The sequence below is a fragment of the Aptenodytes patagonicus genome, chromosome 4 (assembly GCF_965638725.1).
Source record: "Aptenodytes patagonicus chromosome 4, bAptPat1.pri.cur, whole genome shotgun sequence".
In the NCBI taxonomy this organism is placed as follows: Eukaryota; Metazoa; Chordata; class Aves; order Sphenisciformes; family Spheniscidae; genus Aptenodytes; species Aptenodytes patagonicus.
Genome location: NC_134952.1, coordinates 26,871,991 through 26,885,407, shown reverse-complemented (window position 1 = coordinate 26,885,407; position 13,417 = coordinate 26,871,991). Strand labels below are relative to the sequence as shown.

At 43.1% G+C, this 13,417-nt stretch overlaps 1 protein-coding gene across 4 annotated transcripts in view; it reads right to left on the bottom strand.

The window, feature by feature from the left end:
* Positions 1 to 5,021, bottom strand: part of N4BP2 (NEDD4 binding protein 2) — a 46,784-nt gene extending 41,763 nt beyond the window's left edge. For 3 of the 4 annotated variants that reach the window (XM_076336125.1, XM_076336123.1, XM_076336126.1), the window contains exon 1: positions 4,854 to 5,021. The gene's annotated coding sequence lies outside the window, so the exon portion shown is untranslated. Of the gene's footprint in view, positions 1 to 4,248; positions 4,270 to 4,853 lie in introns of those variants that run through there. The other variant, XM_076336124.1, reaches the window with a different exon arrangement.
* Positions 5,022 to 13,417: the final 8,396 nt, after the last annotated feature.

Below are 13,417 nucleotides of genomic sequence, written 5' to 3'. Positions count from 1 at the left end.
CCAGACCCCTCACCAGCCTCGTTGCCCTTCTCTGCACACGCTCCAGCACCTCAATGTCCTTCTTGTAGTGAGGGGCCCAAAACTGAACACAGTATTCGAGGTGCGGCCTCACCAGTGCCGAGTACAGGGGGACAATCACTTCCCTACTCCTGCTGGCCACACTATTTCTGATACAGGCCAGGATGCCATTGGCCTTCTTGGCCACCTGGGCACACTGCCGGCTCATGTTCAGCCGGCTGTCGACCAGCACCCCCAGGTCCTTTTCCGTCAGGCAGCTTTCCAGCCACTCTTCCCCAAGCCTGTAGCGCTGCATGGGGTTGTTGTGGCCGAAGTGCAGGACCCGGCACTTGGTCTTGTTGAACCTCATACAACTGGCCTGGGCCCATCGATCCAGTCTGTCCAGATCCCTCTGCAGAGCCTTCCTACGCTCAAGCAGATCAACACTCCCGCCCAACTTGGTGTCGTCTGCAAACTTACTGAGGGTGCACTCGATCCCCTCATCCAGATCATTGATAAAGATATTAAAGATATTATGGATGATGCTGCAACTCTAACACACCTGGGAACAAAGGGCTGCCAAAGACTCAGACTCCAGAGCATCAATCTTCAGAAGTATGTAGACACCTAACAGGGCTTCTGCAATGTGACCAGGTCTTGGTTCTGGTGCTTCCACATACAAAGGCTTCTCAGCTCCACACCTTTCCCTTGTGTGTGATACACAGAACAAATCAAAGGCAGCACTGCCTGGCCAACTTTCTGCAGTATCATCTCTTCCTACCTGAAGGTCTGTTTAAGACCTTCAAGTACGTGATGCATATAGTGTTGCACTCTGGTGATCCCCAGCTGCCACTTCCCTCCTAACAGCATCAACAGCTTTCAGTTCTGTGACTCTAAATGAAGGCTTATTGCACACTGGGACAAAACTGAAGCACCAGAAATTTTTGAACTTCAGCATGGGCTCAAATACAGAAACAAAATGAAGACGTGTTCAGGTTTGCAGAAAGCACTTGCAAGAACAGGAGATTGATGAGATGATCATGACTGCCAGAGCATCACAGCACAAGGTGCGCTGGAACATAAGCCGTATTTTTCATCAAGGTGTTATCTATTAACCAGTGCCCTCAGAACAGTAAGCGGCCTGTGCTGGTTTTGGCTGGGGTAGAGTTAATTTTCTTCATAGCAGCTAGTATGGGGCTATGTTTTGGATTTGTGCTGAAAACAGTGTTGATAACACAGGGATGTTTTAGTTACTGCTGAGCAGTGCTTACACGGAGTCAAGGCCTTTTCTGCTTCTCGCATCACCCCACCAGCGAGCAGGCTCGGGGTGCACAAGAAGTTCAGAGGGGACACAGCCGGGACAGCTGACCCCAACTGACCACAGGGATATTCCACACCATATGACGTCATGCTCAGCATATAAAGCTGGGGGAAGAAGAAGGAAGGGGGGGACGTTCAGAGTGATGGTGTTTGTCTTCCCAAGTAACCGTTACGCGTGATGGAGCCCTGCTTTCCTGGAGATGGCTGAACACCTGCCTGCCAATGGGAAGGAGTGAATAAATTCCTTGTTTTGCTTTGCTTGTGCACGCAGCTTTTGCTTTACCTATTAAACTGTCTTTATCTCAACCCACAAGTTTTCTCACTTTTACTCTTCCAATTCTCTTCCCCATCCCACTGGGGGGGAGTGAGTGAGCGCTGTGTGGTGCTTAGTTGCCACCTGGGGTTAAACCACTACACGGCCACATCAGGAAGCTGAGTCGTCAGGTTGGAAAGAGATATAAAGCAGTTTATGAACTTTGCTGGTGGTCCACTTACAACAGCAACATGAGAACCACTCCAGAATTTCCCAAACAGGAACATACTATAGTGACACATAATACACTTAGCCAACTCACACTGATTCAAGTTGCATCATACAATTACAACTTAAAAAAGAAAGCAAGAAACCAAATGACATAAAGAAAGCAAGATAGGAATGAGAGCAGCTTATTCATGTAGACATCCTAAATATTTGGGGGGGGGGAATCACATATCAGATCCTAGGCTGGAAACTGCATTACACAGACTTATCAAGGCAATTATATCTACTTCATACATTCAAATGCACTTCCATTGCTGAAGCCACTAGGCCAGTTGAACATAGCACACATACAGCCATTACACAGCTCTTAAAAAGATAAAAACTGTTTTGAGCTTAATGTAAACCACAGATAGATGACCTCATCCTGATCTAGCTACATCAACAAAAAGCTTATGGCCTCCGAATGACTATCATTACTTACTCGATAGAGACTTAAACCTGTCATTTATCTTCAGAAAGTAGTTCACATGAGTTCACCTTAAATGACTGTAAAAAATGTCAGTCAGTTCCACTGAAATAATTTTAAATGGTAGTTTGAGTTAACACAGGCAATTTTTGAGATGGAACACAGATCAGTTACATAAACCAACCCACAGGTAGACCAAAAATCCCCAGTGGAGTCGTGAGAAGAAACAGCTGGAAAACTTAACCTCTTCCATAACCACAGCTGGATTCAGGAGAAAATATCAATGTACGGCCTTACCTAATTCTGAGAGGCAGTGTAACCGACAGCTAATTAATGCCCTACTGACATTTTTATACTAGCAGAGCCTCTGCAAGAAAAACAAAGGCAGCAACTTCCTAAAACTCAATGATTAATAATTCAGGAACTTTTACCAGAGCTAAATTCACATGCAGAAGAACTCTATTTAAAATAATAATTAGACTGATTATGTCAGCCATTTAGCATAGACTACAGATCAGTACACAGGTAGGAGTGAAAGACAAGAGACCATGGAACATCTCAGAACTACAACCCCCCGAAGTCCCTATTACAACATATTTATACACTAATTCAAGACAACATAATTCTCTTTTGTAAAATGGACAAGGTCACAGGTAACAATCCATCTACACCATAAAGTGAAATAGCTGTAAGTATACCATGGATGTTTCCTAACACCATGCCTAGGCTAACATTTTTGTCAGGTACTACTGCACTTTCACACTGGTAACACTAAGAACCTTGCTTCCCTCTACATCAGTGCCTTCCCCAGCTGAAATGCATTAATGTTAATACAACAGAGTTCTTAAAAAAAAAAAAAAAAAGTGTAAACAAGACCACAAAAAAATACAGGGCATTTCCACAGTTAAAAACAAAACAAAACACAACGGGAGAAAGCCTAGAAAGAAGAAATTAAAGGATTTTTAAGAGGTGCTTTGATGCTGTCAAATTTCCTTCACAAGCTCTTCACATAATCTGTAGGAACACAAACTATTGCAACTTGAAAGTGCTGCAAACACATGACACAAGCAAGCCCTGCCCTAGTCATGGTGACTGTACCCGGATGAATCAGGGCTAAAACTCTCATGCTTACAAATGTATACCATACTTAAATTTTTCTTTCTTTAATTTGTTTCAGGTTTGTATCTCAACCTTCGGCTCTCCAATCACATCCCAAGACATATTATCTGAAGTTCTTATTCCAGTGAAGGTGACATGGATGGAGAGCAACCTGATTACCTTCTCTGTTCTTTTGCTTTACCTGAAATATCCAAAATACTTTTGGAGGTTTTTTGCATAAGTTCTATATGAATTATTCTCATCTTTTCACTGGAAGGTCCTACTGAAAGGCTTGAGATGCATACTAAACTTTGTCAAGACACTGTGTAAAAACATGTTAAGTGTCATTTAAGAGTCAAACTGTTCTTAGTCATTTAGAACAAGAGTTAAGAAAAGTAATAGTAAATATGTATTTTTTTTCCTCTCCTTTTAAGTCAGGCTCCTCTGAAACCCCAGTGACCTTATGGCCCTTGATCAGCAAAACTGCAGACCGTGTCCAAAGCACGTGGGAATACTACACTACGAAGGACACAAATAACCACACGATAAACACGTTTCAGCAGTTCTCAACTGTTCAAAACAACCCCTTAAAGTACTAAAAACCTTTTGATTTAATTTTGCACGGGGTGGATTTATCTTGCGGGGCTCTACTCTTTGGGAGATGCTTTTCAAGTTCACGTGCACTCCATATCGTTTGCTCGGGACAAACGGGCAAAGCGTTTCCACCGACTTGCCAGCCCTGACCCTTCCTCCAGCGGCCGGTGCCACCACACAGGCCACAGCTGCCGGCAGGGCAGGCCGGGGCCCTCCCCGCGGCTGCCGGGGGCAGGACTCAATGTTTCTGAGAGGAAGGCCGAGCACCTCGGCCGCCGCCGAGCGCGCTTACACGGTGACGGGCGAGGAAGAGCCACCGGTGGGACAGGGCAGGCAGGCGGCACCTCACGCCGAGGAGCGCCCGTAGTGTTCACCACAACGACGGGGAGCGGCGACACAGTGGCACCTCCAGCCGCGAGGCCCACAGGAAGGCCCCTGGGGAGGGCAGGCCCGAGCGGCGGCCGCAGCCCGGCGGCGGAAGGGCCCACCCGCCGCTATCGACAACGCTCTCCCGGCCCCTTCCTCACGCAGGGAACCTGCTAGCGGGGGCCCGTGACCCACGGCCGAGCCCCTGGCTGGCGGGCGGGCCCACCGCGCAGCACCCGCCCCGCTACCTCCCCTCCCACCCCCAGGCAACTCCTCTCCAGCGACGCCCGAGGACGGGCCCCTTAGCGCACCGGGCCCGCCGCGATGCGGGGACGCGGCCAGGGGGACCCCCGCACGCCCGCCGGCGGGAGAAAGCTGCCTGCAACCGCCGCGGGGGGCCGGCTGCCTCCCGCCCCCGAGATGGCGGAGGCCGCGGCGAACAGCGCGGGCCCCGCGCCCTATCGGGAGCAGGGGGAGGGCGAGGCTCCTCCCCGGTCCCGCCGCTTCCCGCCAGACCCCGCCGGCCTTTACCTCCCGCCGCTCGGCTCGCTCGCTTCCGCCGGCGGTGGACGCAGGGACTGGGGAGCTGCTCGGCGGCGGCTGGGGAGAGGGGGAGGCTCCGGTGGAGCGTGCGCCGCGGGGACACAGTGCCGCTCTCCGTCCGGTCGGGGAAGAACAGCCCGGGAGGAGGCTCCGCGCAGCGCCGCCCCGGCCGGTTCCCGTCCCGGCGCGCCTCGCTGGGCCGCACCCGCCGCCGCGTCCCGAGGGGACGCCCCGGAGGCCGGGCTCGCAGTGGGCGGGGGCAGGGGCCGCTCCCGGCCTCGGGTGCCCCGGGCGGCTGGGGCGGGCTGCCGGCGGGGCCCTGCCTCTAGCGTCCTCCGGGGACTGGCCGGCACCTGCCCCCGCTGCGAAGGGGTCGTTTCAGAAGGAAAAGAAGAAACTTGGGAGCGTGGGGGGGGGGGTGCCGCCTCCTGCCAGCTAAGGGCCGGCCCGGCCCGGCTGTGGACCGGCTGAGGGCAGCTCTCCTCCCCGGGAGGCGGCCCTCGCCACCTTTTCCAGTGGTTACCGATAAAACCGACTGTCGATACGGCTTCACGTGTTCACCTTCGGAAGGGGTAATTATATGCTCTACCGGTATGGGAAAACCAGTGTGAAAAGACAGACCTTGCCTGTAGAGGGCACATTGCTAGCTATAGGACGTAGGTGAGTTCAGCAAACAACTGGAGATTACAGGGGTCGAGAAGAGTATAGTGAAATCTATTAGACATGTAGTGACAGGTTTCAGATTTGTAACAAAAAGGATGAATGTTTAATTTCTGGTGCCGCTGCCCTGTTGTGCTAAGCAATTTCTAACGCCGCAGCATAAGAGAAAGCTCCTACAGTCCAGAATGATGCAGTGGATCTGCGGGCTGATGCTGGAGGAGAAATGGTATGTAAGCGGCAGACAACAGATCCAAGAGTTTTTAAGGAAGCTGAGGAGAGTCTGGTGGGATCTGGCATCAGTGACTGCAGTGGAGGTTATGAGCCGCAACAGGAGAATAGAGGAGCAACTGATTGGGAGAGGGCTTCATTATGTGCAACAAGCAACGGACATTTGATGGAGGTGGACAATGGAAGATCATGGAAAGATGAAAGGGAAGAGAGACATGCTTTTCTGACAGACTGAGATGATGACAAGCAGCTCTTAAATTAGAACTGCTGTGAAGCCACCATGAAGGTAACTAGGCATCTGAACAAGTTTTGAACTTGTCAACACAAGAAAAGGGGCAAAGCTCTTAAAATAACTAAAAAAAAAAAACAAACCCAACACTCAAGATGAGGAGGCTCTACTGGGAAACTTTTCTGTAATTTTTTAGAAGTTTGTTGATCTGAGAAATTTCACGGTCAATAAACGAGCATTAAAATACAATTGGAAAATTACTGATGAACTTTACCCATTACTGATTTCTAAGAATAGGACTTCATTACATAGCCATAGGCATCCTTGTCAGCTCTGTCTCCCTGCCTGCCCCAGCAAGATAATAGCCAGGGTCTCCACTTCTTCCTGCCTGTTCATCTGATTACCAGAAGGAGATGGGTGCCTTCCCATGTCCCATTGTCCTGAGATACGTCCCCGCTATCTGTATTCAACCCCCTCCCATCAGGGCACAATGCCTCAGGAGGATGTTGGTTGGAGGTGTCCCACTGTGATCTTCCTAGGGAATAGAAGCGAATAGGGAATAGACACTCCTGTGAAAGGGGAGAAGCACTTCCCCCCGGAGGGAAGTAAGGTTGTCTTCCAGCCCGAAGGTCCCTCACATTGTGATTCATCCCATTCAAGGATGAGGTGGCATCCCCGAGCCTCATTTGTCCTTCATTTTCCTTCAAAGAGGGAAGTCAGAAGCGGCCTTTAGCAGACTACTAAAGTGCTGCTTGTTTAGCACCTAATCTTACATGCTTCGCAAGAAAGACCAAGAAGTCACAGCCAGCTTTGTGTCTCAGTCACTCGTGCTCCCACTGCTGCTTCCTTCTGGGGCCTGGAGACTTTCCCTCTGCCGCCAGTACAGACCTGTTTGCATTAGAGGTGTAACTTCAGTTTTAATGCCAATAAAGAGTAAGCAATTGCAAAAATAATAGCTAGTTTTAAGGTGAACTAATTATGCATGGGTAGCTCTATAGTTGTGAAAACTGCAGAAGGGTGCTCAGAGTAATTTCTCTAGAGCTTGTGGAGATCACAGTCCCAAAGTGCTGCCTATTTGGTAGCAGAGCAACTGAAAAGCAAATAGTTTTTATATGTAGGTTTGTATATATTTTGCAGTAAAAGTAATGTTAGAAATTTTGAAATTAGTATTCAAAGCATTTAATGGTTTAGGAATTAAATTGATTTAGGCATTGCTAATTTGCCTGTCACTTTGCTATTTCAGTGCTTATCTTGTAGTTATACGGTGTGCAATATTTAAATAAACAAGGACAAACGTTTACATTTCTAATACAATACATAAAGCCACAGGATGGGCTGTTAAGTTTCAAAAAAGGTGTCTCTTGCCATGACTCACAAAAGGAAAATAAGTAATTATTCAATATACTGATATTCTACATGTCCCAAAATCTGGAGGAAAAGCCTTGATCAGAATTTGTGTGTGTGGTGTCAAGCGATGGTTTCATGCATGTACCAGGAACTGTTTCCTTACTTCATGTGTTCAGTGTCTGGACAAGTATCAGAAACAAAATCGTTTTTCTTTAAGGGTGTGATGCTGGTACTGTGTTAATCATATGTTTGGAAAAATAGGTCATGTAAATTCCAGTCTAATGACTGTGTCTTTATATTTTTAAGGTTGCCAAAAAAGAGGGAGAGAGAGGTTTTCAGTACACTGGAGTCTGATAGCGTCCATTGAACTGCATTGCTAGTGGGGTGTTGCTGCTGGCACTTGATGCATGAAACTATGTTGTTCTTTGCCAGTTGTACATATCGCAGTATTTGACACCATGAAAATGCCAGACTAATTTGGGTACTGGCAGATTTCTCACTACCACAGTTAACACTTTAAATAGGAGGGATTTGGGTATCTAGATAACTATAATCACTGTAATAGAGGTTCTTCTAAGTATGTGTGTCCTTTTTTTTGAGTTTTCACACAACTTTTTCAAACATAACACAATAATCACCTATTATCTGCTATTGTTTGGCGGGGTTTTTTTCATTCCTTTGTCTCTCCTTATGTCTACAGTTGGCTTGGTTTTAGTTGGAGTGGCTTGAACATACAGCATGTAATCTGTGCTGTTTGGCTCAAGTGTTTAGTCTGGTCTTCACTGAATGCTTTAACAACGCATTTTCCATTTCAGTTTCTACAATGCTGCCTTCTCAAAGTAAAAATACTTCATTACGTTCTTGCTTATGTTGTAACTCACATTAAGATAGTATTATTACCAGAGCTGGGCCATGAAACCAAGAAAATGTCAGTCACTTCTAATGTTTCTGATTATATACAGCCTAAGTCTACTCAGCAAATTGTGATTTCCTTTGTTCTATGCTCAAATTGTCTTTGAGGGCCTATAGTTAAAAAAGATTAGATTAGATTTTGATTTGCAAGAACAATTTGCAGCTAAACTTTTGGTTTGAAGAACATTCCGGTGTGGCAAGAAAGACATGTTTAACTTTGTCAGTTTTAAAGGCTCATTTTTACTTACAGTAACATGTTGAATATACAATAATAAATACTGTAGGAAAATGCCAGGAACTTAAGGTATAGTTTTTATCATTATTCAGAATTTTACTTTGGACATTAATATATACAATCAAAGCCCCAAATTACCATGGGTTTTTCTGTCCTTCAGAAAGGAGAGATGAAAAAAGCCCTCATCTAGTTCCTGCAGAAAACATTTTCATAAAAGTTGACTCAGTCCCTCCATGCTATAACCCTTCCTCTTCCTAAGGATCCTTCCACATTCTGTTGCCAGCTTTAGGTTTCATTTAGCATTGGGGGAAATAAAAAGTGTTAGCTTTTCCCTTTTTCTCCCCCCCCCCCTTTTTTTTTTTCCATTAAGGATTTACCTTAATGCTGATTTAAGATGTTTAACTTGGCTTCTTGGAATGTCTGTCTCTCCAGTTAATATTACTTTGTCCACAATCTTGGAGTTTGTGTTCCTACAAAAGATAACTCTTCCCTCAGCCAGAATTTGAGTTCCGAAGTAGAAATTTAATTCCTTAAGTAAAAAAAAAAAGGGGGGAGGGGAGGATAGAAGCTTTATAAAAACAAATGTTTGCAGAATAAGTCACATAACTGTATCTTCTCCTCCACCCCTCTCCAGATTTAAGTCAAATGCATAGTGAATTGTGGTGTTTTATCTCCATAAAGGAGCTCCACATCTGGCTTCTATACTTGAAGTATATTGATCTTCTGTTCCATGTAGCTATCAATTCCATAGTTAACTGCAGAAACTGTCAGGTTGGTATCACTGCAGTAATGTTAGTTAATTCACATACACATTTTTTCATTCCAAATAGTACATTTTTACTATACCTATATTAAAATAATGCTTTAATTCCCTTTATACAGGGTTCTATTTCAGCATTATTTTAAATGGGGAAAAAAGCAGTATTTAGAAGCAGCAAAAATCTAGATCATGGGGCAATTTTTGCCCCACTGAAGATAATAGCAGAAATTCTGCTGGTTTCAATAGGATCATGTTTTTAGGTGAGCAGGTCACACTAATTCCAGCATTACCACTAATGAATTGACAAGTTATTTAACAAATCAGTACTTTGATTCACCTACCCATCAGTAAACTATCAAAGGAGTTTATAAGGTTACTGCTGAAAGTTAATAGTTGTAAATTTTCAAATTCTTGTTTAAAGGCATTCTAAAGCAGCATATTACTAGTCGCCATTTAAAGTACTTGTACTTTAATGATACACTCCAGATATACTGCAGAACAGAAATAAAATTTGCTTATTATACCTATATACTAAACATCGCCAGAATATATGCACTACAAAGATGCTTGGGTTTTTGGAAAGGAGATGCAGAGACATGATGACAATAAATGCTGTAATCCAAGAAGTAAAGAATTACACTTAATTGTATCTTCTCTGCAGGCAAAGAATGAGGTCATGCTTATATAGCTGACAGAAGCCTCACTGCTACAAGGACGTTCTGAATTTGGAATAAGCTCACACTTCAGTTTTGATTTGTGGTGAATCTGATTCCTGTATTGGATGTCCTCTGCTATGCTGTTTTTATCAATCTGATATGTCAAATTTCATGGCTATCAAAAATCCATCCTGATCTGTTTAAACTGCAGAAAGGAAAAACAAACGATGCTTAATATGCCTCCTTGGCACATGATAAAAAGTAATAAGCTGACTTTCATTGTAACTGTCATGTTCTTATCTGTTGAATATCACTGCCTTTATTTTTAAAAACTACGTTGATCCTATCCCATAGCAAATTTAATATCAGACATCTTAGAGGTCAGTGTATTTAAGACATGATCTAAGAACAAGGCTAGCGGTAAAACTGCGTATCTGTATTATTTTAAAAAATCAGATTTCATTTGTATCATTTCAGTAATTAGACCAAGCTTAACAGAAAACAACTTAATAATGTTTGACACTTCTGTAACTTCTACCATCCCCAAAATGTCTTGTAAAAAAAAAACCAAAACAACCCTGGGGGATCCACTTTATACATCAGTTAGCTGAGACCACCTCTCAAACAAAATGCAACAGCTGTTTACCTACACCATGCAATACCACAGAGTAGGTTAACAGACATCAATATACTATTCAGTTGAAACTGTAGGAACTCTGTAAGCAGGGTGCTGTTATCTGAACTGGAATTTGACCAGGATGTGAAAGTTTACTTACTGGTTTTTACAAAACAGTTGTTGTATGCTGATCAAGAAAGAGGATGTTTCCAAGGAACAGTACCATTAATGGCCTCCATTCATTGGTAAAGCCAGAGCTGTAAGAGCAAAACTGCCCCAGGACAGAAAATCTCCAGGTTTCCAATCTGCAAGGTAACTGCCTTCAGGCAATTGTTAAGAGGACAGCCACAGCTGCAGAAGAAATTGCACTCATTTTGAACTGGGCTAAAATTTTCTAGGTTGAGACAGAATAAACATAATTCAAGAATTTGCAGTGAGACTTCAGCATTTTATTTTCTTGGGCAGCTGAGCTTCTCCTGGAATATCTTATCCAGAGTCAAGTCCCTAACATAAGTGATAGCTACTGAATCCGAATTATCCTATGTTGGACTGTCTTCACTGAGGAAAAAATGGGGCAGAGGCAGAAAGGGAAAGAAGTTTGTTTCTTTTAGTTGGAACAATATCATATTATATGTATTAGAGGGTTAAAATAATCTTATGTTCCTACCTGTATAACTTCACCGCGAAGGCATGTAAAAACTACAAACTACCTTGCTCGTATTAGGATTTTATCACATTAAGCTATTCTGTATCACCTAAAGTAACTGTTTTCTTTAGAGCAAAACAGATGCATTTCCTCAAATATATTAATGCCCAGGTTTACTTAATGTGACCAAGTCACGCTGATATGCAGAATTAAACACTTGAAAACAAACCATTTATTGAAAAAGTCAATTTGATATTATAAAGAAAAGTAAAAAAAGCTGTCAGTCATTGTTTTCTTTTGACTATGTAATATTATTTCAATTAAAATTTTGGCTTCTTTTAGTTTATATATTTTCATATTTTATGGGTTTTGTGATGTTGAAGGTTATCAGTCCATTTCACCTTACTAAAATACTGGGGAAAAAAATCATTAAAACTTTTCAGTGATTCTAAATAAAACCCAGTATTTTCATTCTACTGGAAGTTTTGCGATGTCTGTTGTTTGCTCTGATTCAGAAATTTTTAAATGTTAAAACATTGGACCTTGCTGCAGAATGAAATTTCTAAGTAGATCTAATGTTAAATATGAGCCTGAATTTTAGGCAAGTTTCAATCATCTATTAATGTCACTTGAATGAACAAGTGCTCTTACCTGTCAAGACAGACTCTACTCCATTGTCTGTACAATTCATTTACCAAAAGTTAACTGCTTGCCAATCATAAGTGATTTACGAATCCGTTTACCTCACAGTGACTGACCTTCAATTAATAGAAGATCAAAAAAAAAAAAATCTATTTTATTTCTTTCCCCAAAGAGTTTCATAGAGGCCTTATTTCCAAGTACAGATCCTATCCAGACCTGCGTATTTTACAAAATTTTCTGATACCGCAACTCAATGGCTTCAAAATTCTACAATATATAAGTATCTTGCAGGTATCCTGCTATAGTGTCAATTTTCCTCACTCACCATTTGTTACATAAAAAGTGGCTAGCTACAGCAACCCTTGCGCTTGACCTCTGTCGCGAATGTCTGCAAATTACTCCAACTGCTTATAAAAGTAACTTAGGGAACTTGTTACGGTCTAAACCCACTAGCACTCATTTATGAATTAAATTTCACTAACTAGTTTCTAAACTTGAATAACTTGTATGCTGCATGTCTTATGCTGAAACAAGAAGCCAAGGAGATGGGGGAAGGGAGCAGAGAGTGATGTGCATTTAAAAACAGCTGTATAGACTACTTTTTTTTTTTTTAAGGACATCCTTTGTTCAGTATGTGATTCTTTGTAACTGTCACATGATAGAACCTAATTATTTAGATAGGAAATCGACTCCATGGCTATTTGGTCCCTGCTGAATGGGGAACGGGGCCTTCTTTTGCTTTCCTGTAAATTCTGACCTTTTTTTTTTTTTTGGTCCCTTTAAAATCCACCTATCACTTCTACTTTTTAACATTTCACACCCTCTGTCACTGGAAATGGGGCCACATTCTTTCCCAGTGAATAACACCAGCAACAAAAGAAACTTAAATTTAGAAAGCTGCAGGCAGCTAAGGACCACCTTATGGTTTCAGAGACATAAAACGACAGTCACTCCTTGTAACAGGACAGTCTACAGTTTCTGATTTATTTGAGGACTAGGTAAAAATTAGTTAGCTTGGACCTGCCAAATTCATGCGATTTCCAAGTCCAGAGAACGAGGGAGTCACATCTTAAGACAAGCTCCACTCCACCCTGCCCTAGCTCATGATACTCAGATTGGTATCTGTAACCAGATTTAGCTCGCACACACAATTCAGGATGGAGGAGAGGTGGTGTAATTTGGACCTGGGCCCATCTGTAATAGACAACTTCTTAAAAAAAACCCAAACACAAAACAGTTGATACAACCAGCAGGAAAACATGATTAAGCTTTCTTCAAATAGATCATCAAACACTGAACTCTTTCAATTACTCTGTTTACATTCCCCAAAACCTGGAAGAACGAACACGCTAACTTAAAAGAACATTGAAACGTGAGTAGTTCATATTTTCTATGTAGTTTTTCAATTTCTGAGCTATGATTTCCTCTTCTGTGCAGTGGTGATGGTTAGGAGAGAACAATGCGTACCTCAAAACCAAGTAAGAATTTTATCTTTACATCAGTGTTTGTTATGAAGTTGCCTATTTTTCACACACAAAAAATAAACCATATATACTACATGGTACTGAAGAGTAGAAAGTGAAAAGGTTAATTACTCAGCAGAAGACCAAATTGCCAATTT